We start from the raw sequence: 8,699 nt of genomic DNA on the forward strand, positions 1-8,699 counted from the left end.
GCAAGATAAGCACCCCTTGGCCTTTATCAGTAAGTCCTTGTCTCCTAGATACCAAGCTCTGTCAGTTTATGAGAAAGAATTGCTAGCTATCTTGATGGCAGTGAAGAAGTGGTACCATTACTTACAAAGCAAGAAGTTTATTATTTTAACTGATCATCAGAGCTTAAAATACTTACTGGAACAGAAGTTGACTACTCCTACTCAACAAGCTTGGATGACTAAGCTAATGCATTTTGACTATGAAATAAGATACAAGAAAGGCATTGAAAACTCAGTGGCTGATGCCTTATCTAGAGTGCCGGAGATGATGATTTATGCATTAACTTCCTTTGTAATTCCCTTGGAGTTAATTACAAAAATTAAGGAATCTTGGAAACAAGACCCTCTGCTGCAACAGTTGCTGAAAGAGAAACAATTAAATGCAGATTCCCATTCCAAATTCAGCTGGAGTAAAGGGGAGTTGAGGAGGAAAGGAAGGCTAGTTGTGGGAAATGATTTGTTATTGAGAGCTCAGATTTTATCTACATTTCATGAATCTGCCTTAGCAGGTCATTCTGGGGTTTTGGGAACCTACAAGAGAATAGCTGCTTTATTATATTGGCCAAAGCTGAGGAAGGATGTTAAGGAGTTTGTGAGGTTATGTGTGACATGTCAGAGATATAAACCAAGTAATACCTCTCCAGCAGGATTGTTACAACCGCTTCCTACTCCTGCTGCAATCTTTACAGATTTATCTATGGATTTTATTGAATCCTTACCTAGCTCACAAGGTTATGACACAATATTCGTAGTGGTGGATAGATTGAGTAAATATGCTCATTTCATGGCGCTTTCACATCCTTTTTCAGCCAAGAAAGTAGCTGAAGTCTTTTTGAATTCAGTCTTCAAGCTCCATGGAATGCCAGTCAAAATTGTGAGTGATAGGGGGGCTATCTTTGTGGGGAAATTCTGGAAGGAGTTCATGACATTACTGGGAGTAGAATTGTTGTATTCTACAGCTTACCATCCAGAAACTGATGGCCAAACGGAGGTGGTTAACAGAAGCTTGCAATGCTACCTACGGTGTGCAATGGGTGAGAAGCCACATACTTGGTTTCATTGGCTGGGATTAGCTGAATATTGGTACAACACAACTTATCATTCAAGCATTCGAATGACTCCTTTTGAAGCCTTGTACGGGTTTGAACCTCCTCTACATATTCCTTACTTACCGGGTGATTCTAATGTAGAAGCAGTCGACATGGCCTTACGAGACAGGGAGGAAATGATAGCTATACTCAAAAGGAATGTCCAAAAAGCAGGGGATAAAATGAAGAAACAAGCTGATAGGCATCGAAGTGATAAGGAGTTTGAAATAGGTGAGTGGGTATGGTTGAAGTTGAGGGAATATCGACAGAATTCAATCCGAGGAAAACACCATAAATTCGAGCCAAAATATTTTGGACCTTATCAAATTCTGGACAAGATTGGAGCAGTTGCTTATAAGTTGAAATTGCCTTTATCAGCAACCATACATGATGTGTTTCATGTATCCTTGTTGAAGCCGGCTTCGCCACCAACTGGTCCTATTGTTGAATTACCAGGTATATCTCACCTAAATGATGCTATTCCTCAAGCTGTGTTGGACAGGAAAATGGTGAAACGGCAAAACCAGGCAGCAACGAAGTGGCTTATCCATTGGGAGGGAAGATCCCCAGCAGACTCTTCGTGGGAGTTCGCGGACGTGATCAAGGCAAGGTTTCCTTGGTTCCTTGCGGACAAGGAACCTTAGAGGGGGGTATTGTTGCATGCATGGCTATTCGAGAGTACTACATACATGCATGCAACCATATGCAGCCATTGGAGCTAGCATTGGACCGTTGACCGTTGGAGCTAGCATGTAAGTAGCCTATCAAATAAAGCCACGTGGCTATTATGACAAGGTAGTCACGTGGAAAGTGTGCTTACGTGGAAGTGCGAGCTAAGAGCAGAGTATAAAAGGAGAGGTCATTTCCTTAGTTAGTTAGCGTTGATATTGTTAGTTGAATTGTTGTTAAGCTTTCGATCGTGGATCGTGAGCTCCTCTTTGTTCTATTCTCGCTTGTGGAACCTTATCGTTGTTAATGCAATCCCATTCATTGATCATTCACGTGTTGATTTGCGTTTTATCGCGGAGTTTGGCGAAGCTGAGCTAAGATAGGTCGAGCGCGACGAAGGCTCGTAACAAAAGTGAAATATGAAAAAGACATTTTTGCCCATATTTTTTTTGTATTTACAATTTTATCCTGGAATGATTCAAGATTTCAATAATCTGATACTCCTTTATTCACGAAAATTCGCACAAAAGAATGAAAATTTCAATCAATTTAATTTGTTTAACATTGAATCCATCTTCATCATATTGCCCACATAAACTATGAAAAAACAAAATTGGAAAAATACACATTCACACAGAGTTGGACAAAGAACACAGTGCAAATTCATGTAACTAGAGTTCACCAAAATTTCACAAAAAGTTCAACAGATCAAAATAATTGATGCCAATAATTTCAGCAAATTCATGTAACAAGGGAATTAATTCCAATTTTCGATGCGCGTTGTATGGATTATGTGAAACAATCCATTGCTGAATCTCATAATTCAATTTTGGGTGCATTTCCCCCAAAATTCAGAAAAACCTAACCTCGTCGACTGAAAATGGCCGCCCTTGCCGGATTTAGTGAGCTTTCTCCTTGGGTCACCGTGTATGTCTTCTCCGACGCGAAGAAGGAAGAGAAGAACGAAAATGTCATAGTCGTGAATTGAAGGGAAAATAGGCAAGCTTGGGGTTAGATGGGGAAATTTCCAATCAATATGCCATTACTCAAATGGAAGGGAACGCTAAATGAGGTAAGAAGGGAAGATTGGGCAACTCAAGAAATGAGCACTTTTCGCCGGGCCTGGGCCAAAAACTCGGGCTTTAAAGAAACGAAATCTGACGAAACAAACAACATATAGGGACAGAAATGGGTCAGTTAGTATTTTATTTACATATATCCAACTTTTAATCTTATTTTCTAATTTACTTTCGTCTTATTTTCTATTGACAACCGGCATATATTTCTAGTTTTTATTACGCATTTTCTAAAAAAAATTTCTTTCATTAATCATTTACATCTGTTGCAATTGCCCTTTGTTGCAACAATTTTTTAGTGAGTCTGTGCTCAGTTTGAAAAACAAGTCCAATTGGAATCCGACACTATTTTAAATACCTCATTTTTATCTATAAATATCCATTTTCACACCAAAACTTGTACACTCATTTTCACACCAAAACTTCTTTTAAAAAAATTCAGTTTTTAATTTAATTTATTGATATTTTTTTATACTAAGTAGTACTGTTTTTTATATTTAAAGTACTCCCACCGTCCCTATTATGTGTCATAGTTTTTTATTTTTAATTTTAGTGTGTCCCATGTTAATTGTCCCACTTCATTTTTATCTCTTTTAGTAGTGGATCTTACCTAACTCATTCTTACTCACATTTTACAAAACTAATACGCCCTCATCCTATAATAGATGTCACACTTTCATTTTTAGTTTGTCCCACAAAAGATGTCACATTTCTATTTTAAGAAAAAAATTCTCACATTAATATAAAAATTATATTTTCTTTCTTCATTTAACACACAAAATAAACTCTCCTAAAATCTAGTGTCGTTGCACACGTGTGATATCTTTTGTGAGATAAAGGGAGTAGTATATAAAAGTAAGATCATTTCTATTGATTTTTTCAACTCATTATTTTTTAAAACCCGCATTTGGCCAAAATTGGATCACATATTAAGGGTTACTTAATTTGACTTTTAATTAGTATTGCATTTTTCAAGGATATTTATATGTTTTATTTTACTTAACTGTCAATGACTAAGTGGACAAAATTTCTTAACTGCCTAGCAAGATACCCACTTTCTCCAAAATGAGTATGCAGTATTTATAGAGTGTGATTCGTGCATTGCTACCACCTCTCCTCTTATATATGGAGTATCTATCCAAAGCAACCACCTATCCAGATTTCCTCCACCTCTATTCTTCTCAAAGCCATTGTGATCAGTGATGAGCAATGCGGCTGAAATTTCGGACGACGGCCAATGCTGACGTAATGGTTCAAGAATTTGTTTTGGCGTTTGAAGAATCCCGCAAATAATAGGAAATTGATGGATTGTGTCCACAGCCACTACGTGAACAGCAGCCTCAACGCCCCCGAGTTCTGCTCAGCTCTTCAACGACGTCTTACTCATCAACAACCCGTAAATGATCCTTTCATACTTCACAATTTCTACCGTGAGTTATCCTGTATTTATAAAGACCACTCCGCGATGGAGAAGATGCTGAAGAGAGCTTCGACAAGAAGCTCTCTTCCGTCGCTGTCTCCAAGCAGAGGTACTCTGTTTTCTTCACCACTGACTCCAATTGTAGCGGTGAATGGCTTTCACAATAGGTCATGGGAAAGGGCAGGAATAGCGGGGGCAGCTGCGGCGTTCTCCATTCTTTTTACTGAACTCGGGAAACGGCGGGAATCAGTTCTGAAGAGGGGTGAGACTGAAGTCAAGAAACTCAAACAGATAACACAATACATGATCATGGGCGCCTAGCGTGGCATGGAATATATCAAGAGCATTCACAACATGGCTCGCAGGTTGGACTTCGATTCCCAAAAGCTGTCAGAATCAGCTTATGATTGGAAGAAAGTGGCGGCGATGGAATTACGAAGGAAAGACGACGAGTACAGCGGTGACATGAAGTGGACTAAACAACTTGTAATTGAGAGAATCATTATTTATCAAACCCTTTTTGTGATAGAATTGGTTAATTTTTATTGATATTGCTTCATTTGAATTCAATTTCGATTTTGTGTAATATTGCTACATTGGAATTGGTTGGTTAATCTTTTTTCGTATGCAAATTATTAAGTTAAGAAGTTTGGATTTTTTCACAAAAGTGATTCCTTGTTTAATTGGAACATGGCCTGACCTGTTTGTATGTACGTGCATATTTGGCTTTTCCGCTTATTAATTAGGATTAACAAACAATTTGAAATACCAGTTAATTTTGTTAACTTAACAATTTTTGTTATGGAATTTGGGGCAAAACCGAACTATCATTCTTGTAGTTGGAAACTATCATTCTATGAGTTTCAAGCTATCATTCTATGGGTTGTGAACAACTTAGAAAGTTCAAGGACTGATATGCAGTAGTTCGGGGACTAATATGCAAATTCTTGTATTTTTCGTTTGTATTTTCCTCACAATTATTTGAGTATGAAAGGAGAGGGAGTTAGTTAGATTCTTCACTTCTGGAGCCGAGCTGTAACTAGCAAAAGAGAGAAAGAGTTTTTCATCTTGTGTTAGTTAGAGTTCTTCCATACATTGAATAAAAGTTCTCCACCATTTTTCATCCGAGTTCAGAGTGTTTTCTTGACTTAATCATTTCAATCAATTGTGTATTGTATTCTTGTTCGTTCCGAGTTTGATCTTGGCTGTGCTCGAGGTCTGGTTTTGATTGCATTAAGATAGCGATTGCAAATTGGCGCCGTCTGTGGGAACGAGAGAAGACGACGCATTCGACAATGTCTACCGCGAAATTTGATGTTAAGCGGTTCACCGGCGAAAATGATTTCGGCCTGTGGAGATTGAAAATGAGAGTTGTTTTGATGCAGCAAGGAGTCTGGGATTATGTGAAATCCAAGACGGACAAGAAGGAACTTGAGGGGGTGGATGCGACGAAAGCGCAGGAGCTGGAATATAAGGCGTATAGCTCGATCGTCTTATGCCTCAGTGATAGGGTTTTGAGGAAAGTCCAGAAAGATGATGATGCCGCAGGAGTATGGGAGAAATTGGAGAAAATCTATATGGAGAAGTCGATCTCCAATAGGTTACATCTCAAGCAAAGATTGTTCAACTTTAGATTTACTGACTCCAAGAATCTGGCCGATCAGCTCGAAGATTTTCGAAAGTGTATGGATGATCTTGAGGGTGTTGATGATCCTATGAAGGATGAAGATAAGGCATTGATGTTGCCGAATGCTCTGCCTCAGAATTTTGAACAATTCAGAGACTCCATACTTCTGGGGAGAGATTCCAAGGTGACTTTGGAGGAAGTGTATTCTGCACTTAAATTGAAAGGAATGCAGAAATCCATCAGCAAACCGATTGATCATGCAGCTGAGAGTCTGAATGTGAAAGCAGCCTCAAAGAAACCGTTCAAGTTCAAGAAACCATCATCTGATAAATGGAAGCCAAAATCCACAAAAGATGGGGACCAAAAGGAAACTAGAAGCTGTTTTTGGTGTAAGAAACCAGGACACATCAAACAAAATTGCTTTGCTTGGAAGAAAAAGCAAGCTGAAAATCATAAGGAAGAAGGAACTGCAGCTATCACTGAAGAAATTGAAGAAGCTAGAGCTCTGAATGTGGTCCAGAGCAGTCCCATATCCAAGTTATGGATCATGGACTCTGGCTGCAGTTTCCACATGTCCTCAAATCTTGAGTGGTTCATGGATTTGAAGGAGTCAGATGGCTCGGTGTTGCTTGGAGATGATCACGTTTGTGATGTTAAGGGTGTGGGGAAGATATCCTTGAGGATGGATGATGGATCCTTGAGAACTCTCACTGATGTAAGATACATTCCATCCATTAAAAGGAATCTGATATCCTTGGGTCTTCTTGAGAAGAATGGCTATAGATTGACTCTTTTTGGTGGAGAGATGATTGTCACAAAGGATGGCCAGGTGATCATGAAGGCTGTCAGAAAAAATGTACTCTATTATCTACAAGCTGAGGCAGTAGCTGGATCGGCTAACTCCACTCAACAGACCATCAATTGGCATGCTAGGCTGGGCCATGTGGGAGACACTGGGCTGATGCAGCTGGTAAAGCAAGGCATTATTCAGATGGCTGAGTCAGAGATACAAAGAGCCATTGGATCATGTGAAGAGTGCATTCTAGGAAAGAGCAAGAAGCTGCCATATGGAGTAGGCAAACATAATTCAACAGAGCCTCTCCAATATGTTCACAGTGACATTTAGGGTCCTGCACCAGTAAATAGCATTGGAGGAGACAGGTATTTCTTATCCTTTGTTGATGATTTTTCAAGAAAGGTTTGGATAATGATCATGAAAGAAAAATCAGAGACATTCCAGAGATTTCAAGAATGGTGTATTGCAGTTGAGTTAGAGAAAGGAAAGCATTTGAGGTGTTTTAGGACTGACAATGGGCTGGAATTCTTGTCCCATGAGTTTGATGAATTTTGTAAGAGAAAGGGGATTAAAAGGCATAGAACGGTCCCTCACAACCCACAACAGAATGGGGTTGCTGAGAGGATAAATAGAACCATTCTTGAAAGGGTAAGATGCATGTTGATAGCATCTGGAATGTCAAAGCCATTTTGGGGAGAAGCAGCCTCCACTGCTGTTGTTTTAATCAACAAATGTCCCTCTGCTGCTATTGAGAATAAGACTCCGGATAGTAGATGGTATGGATCTTGTGGAGACTATTCCAGATTGAGGCCATTTGGGTGTAGAGCATATGCTCATATCAAACAAGGAAAGTTGGAGCCAATGGCTCTCAGATGTGTAATGATAGGCTATCAGGTTGGAGTTAAAGGTTACAGATTATGGTGCTGTGAGGAGGGAAATAAGAAAGTGGTGATTAGTAGGGATGTTATTTTCAGGGAATCTGAAATGCCTTTCCTCAAGAAGCAAGTTCAGACTGTTGAGTTTGAGGTGGAGGGTCAGAGGGAATCTACATCAGATGCTATGGGATGTTCACCAGAAACCAATGTTGGTGGATCCTCTGAACATGAAAGTAACAGCAGGACTCCACAGAGACTGATTGCCACAAACAGACCCAGAAGAAGAATCAAGCTTCCCTCCAGATTTCAGGAGTTTGATATGATGCACTATGCATTGGCTATAGCTGAGGAGATGGACTATCATGAGCCTTCAACTTACAAGGAAGCAATAAGAAGCCCAGAAAAGGATCAGTGGCTATTAGCTATGCAAGAGGAAATTGATAGCTTGTACAAGAATCACACATGGATTTTGGTGTTAAGGCCAACTGATCAGCAAACAGTTGGATGTAAATGGATTTTCAAGAAGAAAATCGAGGTTTTCAACAACAATCAAATCAAGTTCAAAGCTAGATTGGTGGCTAAGGGATTCACACAGAAAGAGGGGGTGGACTACAATGAGATTTTTTCACCAGTGGTTAAACACAGCTCCATCAGAATTTTGCTTGCAATTGTTGCACAAAGAGATTGGGAATTAGAGCAACTTGATGTTAAAACAGCCTTTCTTCATGGAGAGCTTGAAGAAAAGATCTACATGGAACAACCACCTGGCTTCATTCAACCAGGGGATGAGGCAAAAGTATGTCTATTGAAGAGAAGCTTGTATGGGCTGAAACAAAGTTCAAGGCAGTAGTATCTCAGATTTAATGAATTCATGCAGAAAATTGGGTTTGAGAAATCTTTGTATGATCACTGTGTATTCATCAAGAGAAGAGGTGGAGTTGCTGTGGCATATCTATTATTGTATGTAGATGATATGTTGATTTCTGCTAAGCATAAGGAAGATGTGGAGCTAGTGAAATCTGAGTTTGAGATGAAAGATCTTGGGAATGCTAAGAAGATTCTTGGGATGGAAATTATCAGAGACAGACATCACAAGAAGATATGGCTGA

Source organism: Salvia splendens, chromosome 13 (assembly GCF_004379255.2).
Source record: "Salvia splendens isolate huo1 chromosome 13, SspV2, whole genome shotgun sequence".
NCBI classification, from domain to species: Eukaryota; Viridiplantae; Streptophyta; class Magnoliopsida; order Lamiales; family Lamiaceae; genus Salvia; species Salvia splendens.